Below are 15,197 nucleotides of genomic sequence, written 5' to 3'. Positions count from 1 at the left end.
AAAAAAAAATTGTAATGGCAGAAAGTAATCTCTTTCAGGGTTATGATCCATGCTGGAAATGTATATTGTGTAGGCATTTATTCCTGAGCTGTCATTTACTCAGTTTAAGAAAAAAGTAAAAAAAAAGAAAAACTCGCTCGGAGCTACAAATCAAGTACTGAAGCTGAAGTTCAGTATGAAGGCTTGAACCTCCCACGGCCTATGCTATTTTTGTTGCTTGATTTGGCACACATGCACCCTGATAATAATCACATAAACCTCTTTTTCTGTGCACTGCACTGTCTACAGATTCTTTACCTTAAATCTAACTGAGCTTTCACTCCTTTTAACTTTTCAAATAAATCAAAAACATAGGAACATAACAGAAATATGGAGAGAAAAAAAAGCCACATGTACTATTTTAAAACAATAAGCAGTCAAGATCACATTTTGGGACACGAGCGGTACAAAGTGATATTTATAGATGTTATGATGCGTAACAGTTTCCACCCACAGTTGTCACAATGAATAAATAAATAAAATAAAATAAACCTTCAGAACAAATATGAGTGAATGAGGTGTGGACATCTCTTATGATTAAATTGTACTTACACTTGATCTTACATATGATTTTTGTCACAGTGCCCACTGAGAATTCTAGAACATGTGATAACGAGATTTATGGACCTGCCTCTTTAAATGGGGGTCAATGAGACACAGGTGAGGGCTGCTGTAATTGGTATTTAACAGCAAAGCCAGTAATAGTCATCATCTACTCGAGGATGCATATTTGAAACACTGTGTGTGGCAGGATTAAGTTCTTTTGTCTGTACCTGCAGGTAGATTTGGCTTGCAGCATCTGAATCATTCATTCTCACATACTGAAAGTTCTGAAAGTGCTGTAACTAAGTTTAAGGATATAATTCCTTCATTGTTATGCTCTTCAGTGCAATGTTCCAGCACAGTGCAGAGCAGCTACCTAAACTCTGCTCCCAGTGAGGTAGATTATCTCGTCAATAGTTTTACATCCGCATTGTGAACGACTTTGGATACTGTGGCTCCACTGAAAAGGAAAGCTTCAAATCAGAAGTGCCTGACTCTGTGGTATAATTCACAAATGCGCAACTTAAAGCAGATAACCCGAAAGCTGGAGAGAGAATGGTGTCTCGCTAATTTAGAAGATGCTCATTTAGCCTGGAAAAAGAGTGTTTTGCTCTATAAAAAAGCCCTCCGTAAAGCTAGGATATCTTACTATTCATCATTAATTGAAGAAAATAAGAACAACCCCAGGTTTGTTTTCAGCACTGTAGCCAGGCTGACAAAGAGTCAGAGCTCTGTAGAGCTGAGTATTCCTTTCACTAACTATTAATGACTTCACAAATTTCTTCACAAATAAAATTTTAACCATTAGAGAAAAAATTATTCATAACCATCTCAAAGATTATTCTTCATGTTCGGCTGCTTTCAGCACTGCTGGTATTTGTTTAGACTCTTTGGCTCCAGTTGATCTTTCAGAGTTAACTTCAATAGTTACTTCCTCCAAACCAGCAACATGCTTATTAGATCCCATTCCTACTAGACTTTTCAAAGAAGTCTTTCCAATTATTGATGCTTCAATCTTAAATATGATCAATCTGTCTTTATTGGTTGGCTATGTACCACAGGCTTTTAAGGTGGCAGTAATTAAATTATTCCTAAAAAGCCATAGCTTGACCCAGCTGTCTTAGGTAATTAAAGTCCAATCTCCAACCTTCCTTTTCTTCTTGAAAGAGTAGTTGTAAAACAGCTAATGTAACTGTTCATCTGCAGAGGAACGGTTTATGTGAAGAGTTTCAGTCAGGTTTCAAAATTCACCACAGTACAGAAACAGCATTAGTGAAGGTTGAGGGAAGATAAAGAGGAAAACTGGGGAAGGAGAAAGGGCGAGCCACAAAGCACAGCCAGCAAGACCCATCCACCTACAACCATCTACTGGCTGCACCACCCCCAATGTCCACACAAACCACCCCCACCCCACCGCAGCCAACAGATGCAAAAATGGAGCCCCCACAGAGCAGCCATGACACCCGCCACCACGGCAAGCCACCCCCACGGAGAGGCAAGTACAGGCCCACCAGGCCAGCCCTGACCCCTGAGAGCCACGGGGGACCAGACCCGACCGGCACCGGGGAAAGACAGCAGGAGTGAGGGAAGAGAGACGCAGGGGGCCGAAGGCACAGCCCCCACCTAACTGAGATGATTTAAAATGAAAGGCAGGTGGGGTAGGGAAGAGTGAGGTGGGGGGTAATGTACATTCCTGTAGGTGACCCAACCCGCAATATGACCTCCCATCACCAATCTAGCTTACTCCTAACACCTGTAGTGAGACCTATAGTGCACTATGTAAATATAATTATTATGAATCTTATGCAAGTGTGTGCTAAGCTAGTGCTGCACATTAAAAGAAGTGTGAGAAGTGAAGCCAATCCAACCCAGTGGGAGGCCAGGGAACAAAGGCAGAGCCAACAATGCCAACAAACCCCCCAAAGCAAAAATCTGGATTCCAGAATTAATTAATTAAAGAATGGAGATGATGTTTCAATAAAGTGTGCCATTATGTTTTTTAAGGAGGCAGATACTCTTTCCATTGATATGTGGTCAATCAGGAGATTTAACCAGTGATTAATGTTAAGCAATTATTTATCTTTCCAATTAAAAAGTATTGCTTTCTTAGTGATGGCTAGAGCTGTGCGTGTGGCTTCGGCTTGTTTGGTTGGAAGATCAATTGAAGTTATTTCACCAAGCAAGCAAAAATAAAAAGATAATGGGATTATGCAGCCCAAGATGGAGGAAAGTTTTTGTGTGACTTGAAGCCAAAAGTGCTGGACAGATGAGCAGAGCCATAATACGTGAAAATAAGTGTATGTGGAGTTTTGAGTACATTAAGAATAAATCTCAGAATCAGAGGAACCCATTTTATTCAAAACGTGCTGTGTGATATAGGTTCTGTGCAAGATTTTGTAAACTGGTATTTTTTGTTATTGCAAATGTGTTTTTACAGATCTGCGTCTAATAATCAGGTTCCAAAGACAGTGGAAAAAGTCTTTTTCCCATTTGGAGACGGGTAAATATGTTGAATCCGTGACTGAAATTAATCTATAAAGTTTAGAGAGAATTTTTTTTGTTTGTTGTAGAAAGAGTTGAAATCTGTCTTACAAATGTGGTTGTAAAGGGATTTTAAGCATAGGAAATCTTTTCTTTTTTGAGTTCTTTAATTGCTGGTAGTAAAAAACATTTCCGTAGTCTAATCCAAAATTTTGAAACAAGTTTGTAGCTGCCATGAATTTATCATCTTGAAAGAGGTGATGGAGGTGTGCGATTCCTTTCACTTCCAATGTTCTACAGTGAAGAGTTGATCTGAAAGTCTGGGTTGTGCCAGACTGGAGAGAGCCTACAGGGTTCCATTTGGGAGTTTGTAATCTCAAGGGTTTTTCCACCAGGTTGGAGGAGATCAACGAGGTTTTCAAACAGTTGTGGCGTTTAATTGAAGCAGTAATAAAGGGGGAGGCCTAGAAGTTTAATGTTGTTACAATCTATTTGTTCTAATTCTATCCAAGAGCTGTGGGCTTCATTTGGGTGAATCCATTTGATAATAAATTGCATCTGGTTAGCTAAGTGGTAGTACAAAAAATTATGTGCCTCCAAACCTACATTACTTTTGTCTTTCTGGAAAGACTAATTTAGCTTTTTTATTTTTCCAATAAAACTTTATGATGTTAGAGTCTAGCAAATGAAACCATCTGGATGCAGGTTTGATTGGAATCATTGAGGAAAAATAATTAATTTGGGGTAAAACTTTCATTTTTACTAATGAAATGGGAAGATGATTATTGTTATGCAGATGATACCCAGCTTCATCTATACATGAAGCCAGATGACAAACATCAATTAGTTAAACTTGAGGAACATCTTAAAGACATAAAGACCCAAATGACCTCTAATTTCCTGCTTCTAAATTCAGACAACACTGAGGTTATTGTATTCAGCCCCACAAATCTTAGAAACACAGTAACCAGACACTTACTCTGTATGGCATCATGGAGTCATTTTTGACCAGGATATGTCCTTCAATGCACATATTAAACAAATATGTAGGTCCGCTTTTTTGCGTTTGCGCAATATTTCTAAAATTAGAAACATCCTTTCTCAGAGTGATGCTGAAAAGCTAATTCATGCATTTATTACTTCTAGGCTGGACTATTTTAATTCATTATTATCAGGCTGTCCTAAAAGCTCCCTGAAAAGCTTTCAACTTATCCAAAATGCTGCAGTTAGAGTACTGACAGGGACTAGAAAGAGAGAGCAGATTTATCCCATTTTGGCTTCTCTTCATTGGCTCCCTGTTAAATCCACAATAGAATTTAAAATCCTTCTCCGCAGATACAAGGTCTTGAATAATCAGGCCCCATCTTATCTTAAAGACCTTACAGTCCCATATCACCCCAACAGAGCACTTTGCTCTCAGACTGCTGGCTTACTTGTGGTTCCTCGGATACTTAAGAGTAGAATGGGAGGCAGAGCCTTCAGCTTTCAGGCCCCTCTTCTGTGGAACCTGCTCCCAGCTTGGATTCTGGACACAGACACCCTCTCTATTTTTAAGATTAAGCTTAAATCTTAACTTTTTAATAATGGCTATAGTATAGAGCTGAATCAGGTGACCTTGAACATCCCTTAATTATGCTGCAATAGACCTAGGTTGCTGGGGGGTTCCCATGATGCACTGAGCATTTCTTATTAATTTACCTCCTTTTCCTCTGTTTATACTTCACTCTGCATTCAGTCATTAGTTATTAGTAATCTCTGGCTCTCCTCCACAGCATGTCTTTTGTCCTGTCTCTCTCCCCTCAGCCCCAAACAGGTCACAGCAGATGACTGTCCCTCCCTGAGCCTGGTTCTGCTGAAGGATTCTTCCTGTAAAAAGGGAGTTTCTTCTTCCCACTGTCACCAAGTGCTTGTTCATAGGGGGTCGTTTTGACTGTTGGGTTTTCACTGTAATTATTGTAGGGTCTTCATCTTACAATATAAAGCACCTTGAGGTGACTGTTTGTTGTGATTTGGTGCTATATAAATAAAATTGAATTGAACTGAATACAGGTAAGCATATTACAAACATTGGGCAAAAAAAAAAAAATTACTAAATGAGAAATATGTACACAATAAAAAGTATTAATCTACTCAAATCACTTGGAAATGCTTGAGTCAGGCGTCCTTGGTTATTTGAGGTAATCTCTTCACAATGGTGACCAAAATGCACTGACACAGTTCTTGTTCCTGACAGTGCCATGCTTGATGACGCACAATCGCCAGCCAGTAACTTAAAGCTCAAAATCAAACATTCACTGGTTTTTCTTATAAAGAAGGTGATAAAGAAAAACTCACGTCTTGTGCAGTTTTGAAAAAAAAAAAAGTTTCATGTTTGTCTGATTGACTTCCCCAGATGTGTTACAGTGGACTGGAAAGACTTAAACAGGAAATTGACTGTTCCTCCCCATTTCTCGAGCCCTTGGATCAGACATTGCACTCATGGATGGATGTTTTTCCAGTGGTACTGAGGACCTGATCATTTATCGGCAATTCTGGAATGCAGGAACTTCCCCATAGTTCTAGTAATTGCTGGGGGTATTATATCCCTTTTTTCTGTGTCCAGAATGCAGGAACTGCATTTTTTAGGTTCTTTTGGAACTTCTACTACAGAGAGGGCACTTAAAGCCCCCCCTTCCAAAAAGAGAGATTTTCTCAATTCTCAAAAAACAGTGTGTGCTATGATTGGTTCAGATGTAAATACACCTTCACTTCACCTCAGTTCAATTCAACTGTATTTATACAGCTCACAACAATGGCTGTCTCACGGTAAAGACCCTACAATATTAGACAGAAAGCCCCAACAATCAGACACGTCCATAATGTCCAGTACCAGTCAAAAGTTTGGATACACTCTAGTGCGTCCAAACTTTTGACTGGTACTGTATATAAATAAAGATAGGCATGCAGTCATGTGTGATGTACTACCTTTAAACTTATGGTGTTTCAATACATTGCTTACATTTTTGTTAAGTTTTGTGCAGTTAAATTTTACCCCATCTAGAGACTGGCACTTAGTTCAGGCTATAAATGATGTGGTGGGTGGAACAGTTCAAGTTGCACACAGTATTTGTTTTGAAATAAACAGACCATAAAATAAAAATAAATAGTTATTTAAGTAGGTTAATAGAGTTACCACTGATAAAAAAAATATAAACCCACAGTTTTTGGTTTTGCAGCATTAAAAACTGCTCTGATTCACTAAAGTGCTGTGGGAGTATATTAAGTTCAGTTATCACACAAAGAGGATGATTCTGCTCTTAACTTTCTCATGTGCAAATGAAATGCACTTGGGTTGTTTGAGGGCAGTTTAGTCAACATGATCTAAGTGTTTTGTATTTAGTTGCAAATTAATTTTTATTGTCTGAAGCTGAAAATAGCTCAATTGCAAGACTGGATGGTTTCTGGCACTCAAGTTAATTGAATCTGTCAGCTTTAAATCTATAAATAATTGGCATAAATATGAATTGCACATTCTTCTGTCTAGTCCTTTAAAAATTCACATCACCAGAATCCCAAAAGCGGCCCAGGAAAAAAGTTTGTAATGTGTCTCAAAATAATTTTCCAGAATGTCACATAAGAAAAACTGAGGCCATCTCTAGCCAAGTTTATTATTTATTCTAATGACAATGATGCAGTCTTCTGATTTTAAAATAACGGGGGTGAGAACAGCTGAGAACCGCTGGTACTTTTAGAGGGAAATGAAGCTTCTGTACGCTTTTGACACATGAAACATGAAAACCCAGGAGAAAGACTTCTCCCTGACTGTTATTAATTTGTGATGTTTCTCATGTATTCCTGCGTGCACTTATGAAGTGCGCTTATGAAGTGCAGCAAACTGTCTCTCGTTCTCATTCAGATTGCCTCATTTTCGTTTACCGCGGTTTCTGATTTCCCATGTTTCCAACACTGGCTGTGGAAAAGCCCCACAGAAGGCTCGGGGTACGTGTTGCATCCAGTGTGATAATGACACCAAATTCAACTCTTGTTTACTGGTAGTGAAGTTCTATTCCACATCTACTTTTCTCAAGATGGCGGCATGTATAGACACAGCAGCTCTTGGCTCCCTTGTTCAGTGCTTTTTAGTTAGTATTGCATGCGTGCTGCTGCATGAAGGTGTTTGTGTGAATGCTTTTAAACTCTCCTACACCCAAGCCAAACTGAAAACTGTATATTTTGTATATGTGTTACATTTATTTACTCCCCTGTAAGTCCTTGTGTTGTTTGATATACATATACATACTGGTTTTACAATATTTTTCTTATTTTCTTGTTTAAGTTTTATAAGGAAAGGACACTGAACTGTGTCAGCTGCTACATTTTCAGCATACTCCGTGTTTGATGACAATAAAAGCTTTCTGTTCTATTCAGTAGTTTGGTATGATATCATGGCAACATTTCCTAATTAGAGCCAGAGTCTGAGGAGGCATGGCATTCAAAATCTCTGGGAAACTTATGAAATGCTCTCTAATTGCAAAGACAAGCATCACCCCAGATGTTCACCTTGTGATCAAAAATAACTGACCAGAAGTTGACGGTGTTGCACACCTCTGCCCCCCCCCCCAACAAACAAAAACAAAATTCAGTGCAATCACGATGTAACTATAGAGTTTTCCTAGTCTCAAAGAGGTTTCAGTCCTATTTTTACTCTAGTGTGACTGAGCCATTAGAGGCTTAAAATAACTGCACAAATAACTGTCTGGAGTTGTTGTACAAGTGGCGAGGACTTGATAGCACTACACTCAGGGTACAGAGAAAAATACAGCCTAAAAGGGACACCAGTACCATAGCAATTCACCCGAGAGTTATCTAACTATCTGAAACATTTCAATCTGCTGGTAGGATTTAAGGAAGAGTTGGTCTGTATGGACTAAGTTTACTGGTAAAGTAAGAACTTACCAGCAATCAAACACGAGTTCCAGAGTTCAGGCGGAGATAACACAATAACTGACCTGCCCTAAAACCCAGGGCTAAAAATATTTCCAGTCTCCCCGTGATTTGTCAGAGCAGATTCGGTTGAATGTGAACGGGATTCGCTGTGGCAATAACCTGGGTTGCTAGAGTAGCTCAGGGGTGGGCAAGATCTTTTCTGTTTCTTCCAGAGGGTAATACTGACAAAAAGTAAGAGAAGGGAACTCAACTGTAATCGCCACTTGGGCAACTGAATTGAAACACGACTCATAAAGAGCTGAGTTGTGTTAAACTGGTTGACAGTTTGCTTTTGTTTGCGAGTCCTAAAAACCTTCATCAATAATTTTCTGTTAGAACAAGTTGCACACCCTCTCCTGGACTCTGTTTAAACAGCACTACAGAACCTCTGAGATCATTTGCCTCAATAATAAACATAATGCTCCCATTTTTTATTTTTCAGGGGTGGGGGTAGTGTGTAGGCTGGTTTTGGCCCTCTGTAGCAGTACTGACTTAAAGCTCACTGGTTTCCAGGGTGCCAGGGTGGCTCAGTGGGTGAGCAGGCGACCACGAACGCCACATGGCTGTGGTGCAGGTGGCCCGGGTTTGAGTCTGACCCGTGGTCCTTTGCTGCGTGTTTTCCCATATTTCTGTCTCCCCCCCACTTTCCTGTCTCTTTAATGTACACTATCTAAAAAAGGCCAAAAAAAAAAATAGGTCCTTGGTTTCACACCATCGAACCCAGGCAGCAATCTTTTCAGTACATTTTAAATACTCTGGCTAAGGGTCTGTCATTGTCATTGTGATCAATGCTTTACATGCTTCCACAAACAGTGAATATTTTATTCACAGTTTGGATTTGCTGCCATGGTTTATATAAAAGTGAACAGGGGAAAAAAAAAAAAAAAAGCTTGTGAAATTGCAAAAAGCCAGTCCTTCTCACTTCAAGAATGCTTTCTCCCTTCCTGACAGTGGGTGATAATTATTATATAAAAAGCCAGAACCTCCCACTAGAAAGTAAACAGAGCTATTTTGACTATATTTAACGGTCAGGGACAAATACTGATTCATAGCTACACCGAAAAATGAGTGATGATGCCTTTCATCTGCGTTTTTCTCTGGCATAGAGGACAGGTCAGCTGTGGTTGTGCAGCTCATTCTGGCCCAGCTCCCAACTGAATTTGTCATTGGTGCTGCAGGCAGGGGAAGTGAAGCAGGAAAGCGAAGCAGGAAAGCAGTCACTCTTTACATGTTCTCAAACTGGAAGCTCCTCTGTCACTCTGTGAGGCTTTGCACTGTTTCACTGATGCTTAAAGCAAACAGAAGATCAATGGTGAGCCCAAGCAGCAGAATGACACTGACCAGCAGTGACTCTTTACTCAAAAAAAAAAAAAAAAAAAGGTGAGCACAGTAGTGCATATTACTTGCATTACACTATCTTCTCCTTAATACACCTCTGCACTTTTCTCCTCAAATCTTGTGTTCAATAAATCACACTTTGGGAGGTGGGATGCTACAGAATATCAGTGGAATATTTATTCAAGCAAGGTGGAGTTTTTATGGATATCCCAGTGTCGACTGCTGTGGAGACACATCGGAAAACAAGTCACCTTCCAGGCGATAAAGCATCCTCGCACATCTCCAGAAAATTACACATCAGTTCAGAGAGAACAGGACTCTAAAGAGACCTTGAGAAAGGATTATCAGTAGTTTTCTATTTTTGTGAACTGAAAGCTAAATCCTGTTTCATCAAAGGTTTTGATGCAGGGATCTGCAAGGCAATTTAAACCTCCAGTTGGACTTTCACTATCCTTTATTACCCAAGAAGAAACCCTTGCTGGTGGAAAGTCAAAGTTGCACTTTAAAAAGTACGTCTAAATCATGAAGCTGAGCTGCAGTGTGAACATGCCGTTACCACTAATTGAGACACTACATGCACACAGTATGCATAAAAATAATTTCTGAGACTAGTGGGAAATCTTATCAAACAGAATGTGACATTATACTATGAACTCCGCATACTGAACGAGCTTTACATTTTCTAAAAGTCAAACAGCTTTTTTTCTCGTTGTCACTTGGGACCTCCAAACAGTGAAGATGTAGTTTTATCTTTGTGTTTATAGAGTATACAGAGAGCTCCAACCAGCTGGAAATTCGCTTGTATTGTAAATAGGAAAACAGAAAAAAAAAACACACTACTATTATTTATTATTTTTTTCTGCAGCAAATAGATTTTCTATTTTGGAGAAGTAAATATTGCATAATTAATATACTTCAGCACATGCAGAATTCACCTTGAACCTTTTGTACTTTGTTGTTGAACACATATGAGGCACATAAGGCTGGCTAACAACATCAGACAGCATGAATAAAGAAAACTTCCAATGCAATTTAATATTCAGAGAGCGTAAAAAAGCTGAAGCTTGATCCGATTTTTTGTGGACTTAGACGACCGGTCGATTTACTGTGGCTACACTCTGACGTCTGCAAGCTCTTGCCTTCATCTTGTAGACATGATGGGCATTTATCATTATGCTTTCCATCAGGGTAATTAACACTGACGAGCACCGAAATGTTTTTACCTCTTTATGCTTGTTTGCACAAAACATAAAGTGTTACTCTTCCAAGAGGATGAACTGATGAAATACAAATGTAATACCTCTTGAAACACTGTGAAAAAAAGTCAAACATGACCTCTCCGCTTGCAACTTTTCCTGTCATGTAAACTTTCAGGCAATTACACAGCTTCCCACACTCCCGGTAAGTGGGTGCAACAGCTGCAAAATAAACCTCTGCTCCTCCTCCTGCGAGGCAAGGGTTCCCTCGACAGCTACAGAACTTTGCAGCAGAGCAGTTTGCCCAGCGTCCCCGATAGTCACGCAAATAAAATTACCTTCTCGGAGGGCATCTTCAGCTTTATTGGGCAGATCAAAGTATGCAGAGATAAGAGAGGGGGGGAAATGACACATGACAAATGTCCTAAGTCTTTGCACATTGCTCTTGTGCATTTCACATCTTGGGATAGAAGTTGGGACGCCGGACTCAGATTACAGTTCCTTACATTTATGCCCTCATGGAAGCATTTTCAGCTACAGGTTTGCAGCCTTTACTTTCATGTGGTACCAGTGCCTATATTCCTGAATATTTCAGCACATGGAGAATTTCAATACATGTATTATCTTTGCCCCTGTGGAGCTAAATTATTTACATCTGTCTAATCTTTACAAAAGATGCGATTGCAATTAAGGACTGTGATAAACACAAGAAGATGAATGCATTATTTTGCTCTTTTTAACAAATCTCTAGCTGGATTCTTTTACAATAAATGACACCAATTTCCCATTAAAGACATTTAATTCATTGGAGAAAGTTTTCACATTGTTAAGGTACGCAATTATTTATACATGTTAAATACTGATTAAAAACCATGCAGATTAGACTCAATTTCATTTCTGGTTTGCTGTCTGCCTGTCTGTGATTGCATGTTTGCACATATTATGTCTGATCTGAGGACTAACACTGAATTCTGTCCAAGTTTGGCTTCTGACTTTGAGAAGCAGCTATTGTTCAGTAATCCTCTGGATTAACACCCCCCACCCTTACCCCACCCTCCACCGGCTCCCACCAGGTTTAGCAGATTCATGGAAAGTCATCATTTTGCTTGTTATATAAAGATAACATTTACACAAAAAACCCCAACATCTGTTACACTGAGAGTTTAACCTCTAAAAGGGGAGCAGTTTTTTTTTTTCTGTCATTCTAGCAAAGACCTGTCAAATATAACACAGAAGGACTTAATTCATGCAATAATCATCGACTGCCAGGACAAAGAGACTGAAATCAAATGACTGTCTGAAATATTGCACTAAATGGTCAAGAGCTGCTTCCACTCTTTATTCCTATTCATGAGCTGGTGAACAATTTGAATCAGTCTCATGAGACTGAAAGATAATTAGAGCCTCTGACAGACTGAAAAATTGAGCAAGAGGACTATTGTTGAGATATATGCCGTTCATTTTCAGAAACTTCTTAGTAAAACACGCTCTGATCTCTAAACTTCTTTGTAATTTGAGTTTTGTAAGCATTCAGTCCATCTTACTGAACAGCTGGTGCCCAGAGATCTAATTTCTGTTTCCTCCAAGTTGCTGTAACATTGTACTTTTTCATTAAGTTGCCTCGCACTTTTGCAGTCGTTCATTAACACCTACAGGGACTGAGCTGCAGAGGCAGGAAGCAAACTCTTGAAGCAGCTGGAGGTTTAATTTTGTCTGAGTGGTTACTGAGCATTTGACTTAATAATAATAATAACGATGAGCTAATGTCCTGCTTGGAACTTACACTTACAGCCGAGTAAATGGGGTATACTACCCACTTGTAAATCCACAGAAAATGCCTTTATGTTTCTTGGTAATATGAGAGGAGCAACTCTAAATGTGCCACCACCGGCTCAATGATTCCAGATAGCCTGTGAAATACTGTATAGCTAAACAGAGCAGAACAGAACACTGGACATTCATAGTTTTGCATGTTTTTTTTGTGGTTCTGAGTAAAACCAACCTGTTCTCATTCCTAGATGTGCTTTGGCATCAGTGCTGTGATGCACTTGATTTACGGTAATGGCAGGACAAGGCAATTCCCACCTTGTCACACATGGATGCTTGCCCAAGGACCCCCTTGGTGGCACTTTCAAAAGCATGGGTACAGGATTATTGTTGTGAATGGGTGTATCTTTTACCTAAATCATGATGTTTTTCATTGTTATCTAACCCTAAGTAGTTTTATTCCCTAAAACTAACAAGAAATTTAAAAACAAAAGTTAAAATGAAATGCAAAACGCCCAAATAGGGTGCAAACTACAATCTCAAGGCTGATAAACCTTTGACTTAATCCAACCTCTGAATTTCTTATTTATTCCTGTTTCAATTTTACCTTTATGCCAGCATGTCAAGGCCTACCTTTGTGGCATGAGTTTATCAACACTTTTATTATTATATCAACACATGTCTGCCCACCCTGAAAGACATTTACACCTCTCGATGCCAATCAGAGCTCAAACCACAAGACTGGCAAACAGCTTCTATCCCAAAGTCATCACCATACTGAACTCCAAAGTGTGAAATAATTAGTGTGCGATACGTGTGTGTGTGTGTGTGTGTGTGTGTGTGTGTGTGTGTGTGTGTGTGTGTGTGCAATTTTAATATTTATTTTACTATTTACTATTTTGTGTGCACTTACTCTATTCTCTTGCTATTACTGATTCTATTTCTTTATTTATTATTTATCATTTTTGACTGCAAGAGCAACTGTTTTGAGTAGCACACCCGAATCTCGTTGCGTATGCTTGTATACGCAATGACAATAAAGGAATCTTGAATCTCTTGAATCTTGAGACTCAGCAGTATACTACAATCACACTAGGAACAACAATGGATGGAGACTGTGGCAATGAACCTGCAATCTTGTTGCCTTTTAAACGGTTGCTTTGAAGACAGGGATCAAGTTTGCGACCACTTGTAGTCAGCTGACATCTTCAAAGAGACTTTGGTACATAAAGATGTGATAAAATGGCAATAAGATGGAATCAATCAATCCATCCATCCATCCATCCATCCATTCGAGGTCAATTGTCTAGATTCAAAAACAGTCAAAACTTTTTGTATTCTCACAGGCTTACACTTTATAACTGTGTGTGTGTGTGTGTGTGCTTACTTGTACTTCTTTGTAATGTTTGTTGTTGTTTTTACTCCCTTAAGGCATAGCAGACCTATATATGTTTTAATGTTTTTGACTTTTATGTTAAACACATTGAGCGTAATGAAATGTGCTATATAAATAAAATTGCCATTGTTATTGCCATTCCTCTGCAAATAGTGACGTAGTTGCTACAGGATGACAATTCAACTGCAACTGCTTTTATATAACAATATAAGCAGAGTCAAGACCCTTACTGCAAAGAGACATGTCGCTCATCAGACTGACTCAGACCGATTGCAACATCTTGGCAATCTGTCTGCATTTATAGATTAAGAAGGAACGCCTGTGTTGGACCACTATTGTTTGGTGGCAGGTTGCCTCCTACTAGTTGCCAACCACCAGAGGTGGAGGGCGAACCATTGATTTTTCCTAGTTACTTAGGTTACTGTCCTACTGTTACTCTAGTGTGGCAGAGCCATTAGACATCCTGGGATGATAATGCATTGATTTGTCTCTATGACTCTGGGATGGATTACCACGGCATTTGGTATGAACATGCAGGTTCTCCTCTCGATAAATGTAATCTGGTGACACTTCTGGTGATAATTTCATTCAGTGGTAACACCAGAAGAAAACTTCTTTAAAATGTGTTAAAAAGCAAACAAACCCACAAACCAATAACATTTCCATCAGTGTCAGCTGTATTTTGAATACACTGATAATTAGCAAATACTGTGAGCATATGTAATACTTAGGCCATATAAACCCAGTGACATTAGCATTTAGCTTAAAACAGTGCAGCCTCAGAGCTGCTAGCATGGCTGTAGAGTCTTGTTAAGTTCTGGACATTGGTTAAATGATGATGGTTGACTTTTCAACTTGTAATATGTAATAAAATTAGAAATGAGAGAAAAACTATATTATCATATTTAGATCAGCATAGCCTAGTTAAATTAGTTTGAACTAGTCCTGCATCTCTACAAACAGCAGAAAAAAACCTTGGATTCAGTAACATTTTATTTTACTTTCAAAATGAATGAGGAAATGATCTCTTTAAACTTTATTTATTTATTTAGTACAACTGCTTTGAGTGAGCGTGGCAAGTTACATCTGGCGGTAAATTGATATATAATTATTCATACCCTTCAACACATTATAAATGATCCACTGTTCATTTAAAATGATGGATTGGCAACTCATATCTTTTCTCCCTTTTTCACCACCATCAGATGCATCCATCAGGCAACTATTCTTTCCCCTGACACTCTGAAACTGTGATCTTTCATGGTGAGCAAAACTCTCACCAACCGTTCCTTCTCTCTGTCCCCATAAATGACCAGTGAAGCAACCGTAAATCACAGCCCAGGAGTAATAACTTGTGCCGCTTTCTTTATAAGGACTTCTGAACCTGTCTCAGTTGACGCATTTACATGCACTTTATGTCAGGGAGCTCTTTTGCTTGAGAGAAGCGGCCATCAACAGCGGTATACACTTAC

At 39.1% G+C, this 15,197-nt stretch overlaps 1 protein-coding gene across 1 annotated transcript in view; it reads right to left on the bottom strand.

Annotated features, from left to right (window-relative positions):
* The window catches only part of tmem132e (transmembrane protein 132E), a 135,202-nt gene that overhangs the window by 14,449 nt on the left and 105,556 nt on the right, over positions 1–15,197 (bottom strand). The gene's annotated exons all lie outside the window — the stretch shown is intronic.

Source organism: Archocentrus centrarchus, chromosome 14 (assembly GCF_007364275.1).
Source record: "Archocentrus centrarchus isolate MPI-CPG fArcCen1 chromosome 14, fArcCen1, whole genome shotgun sequence".
NCBI classification, from domain to species: Eukaryota; Metazoa; Chordata; class Actinopteri; order Cichliformes; family Cichlidae; genus Archocentrus; species Archocentrus centrarchus.
This window is presented reverse-complemented; position numbering and strand designations above follow the sequence as displayed.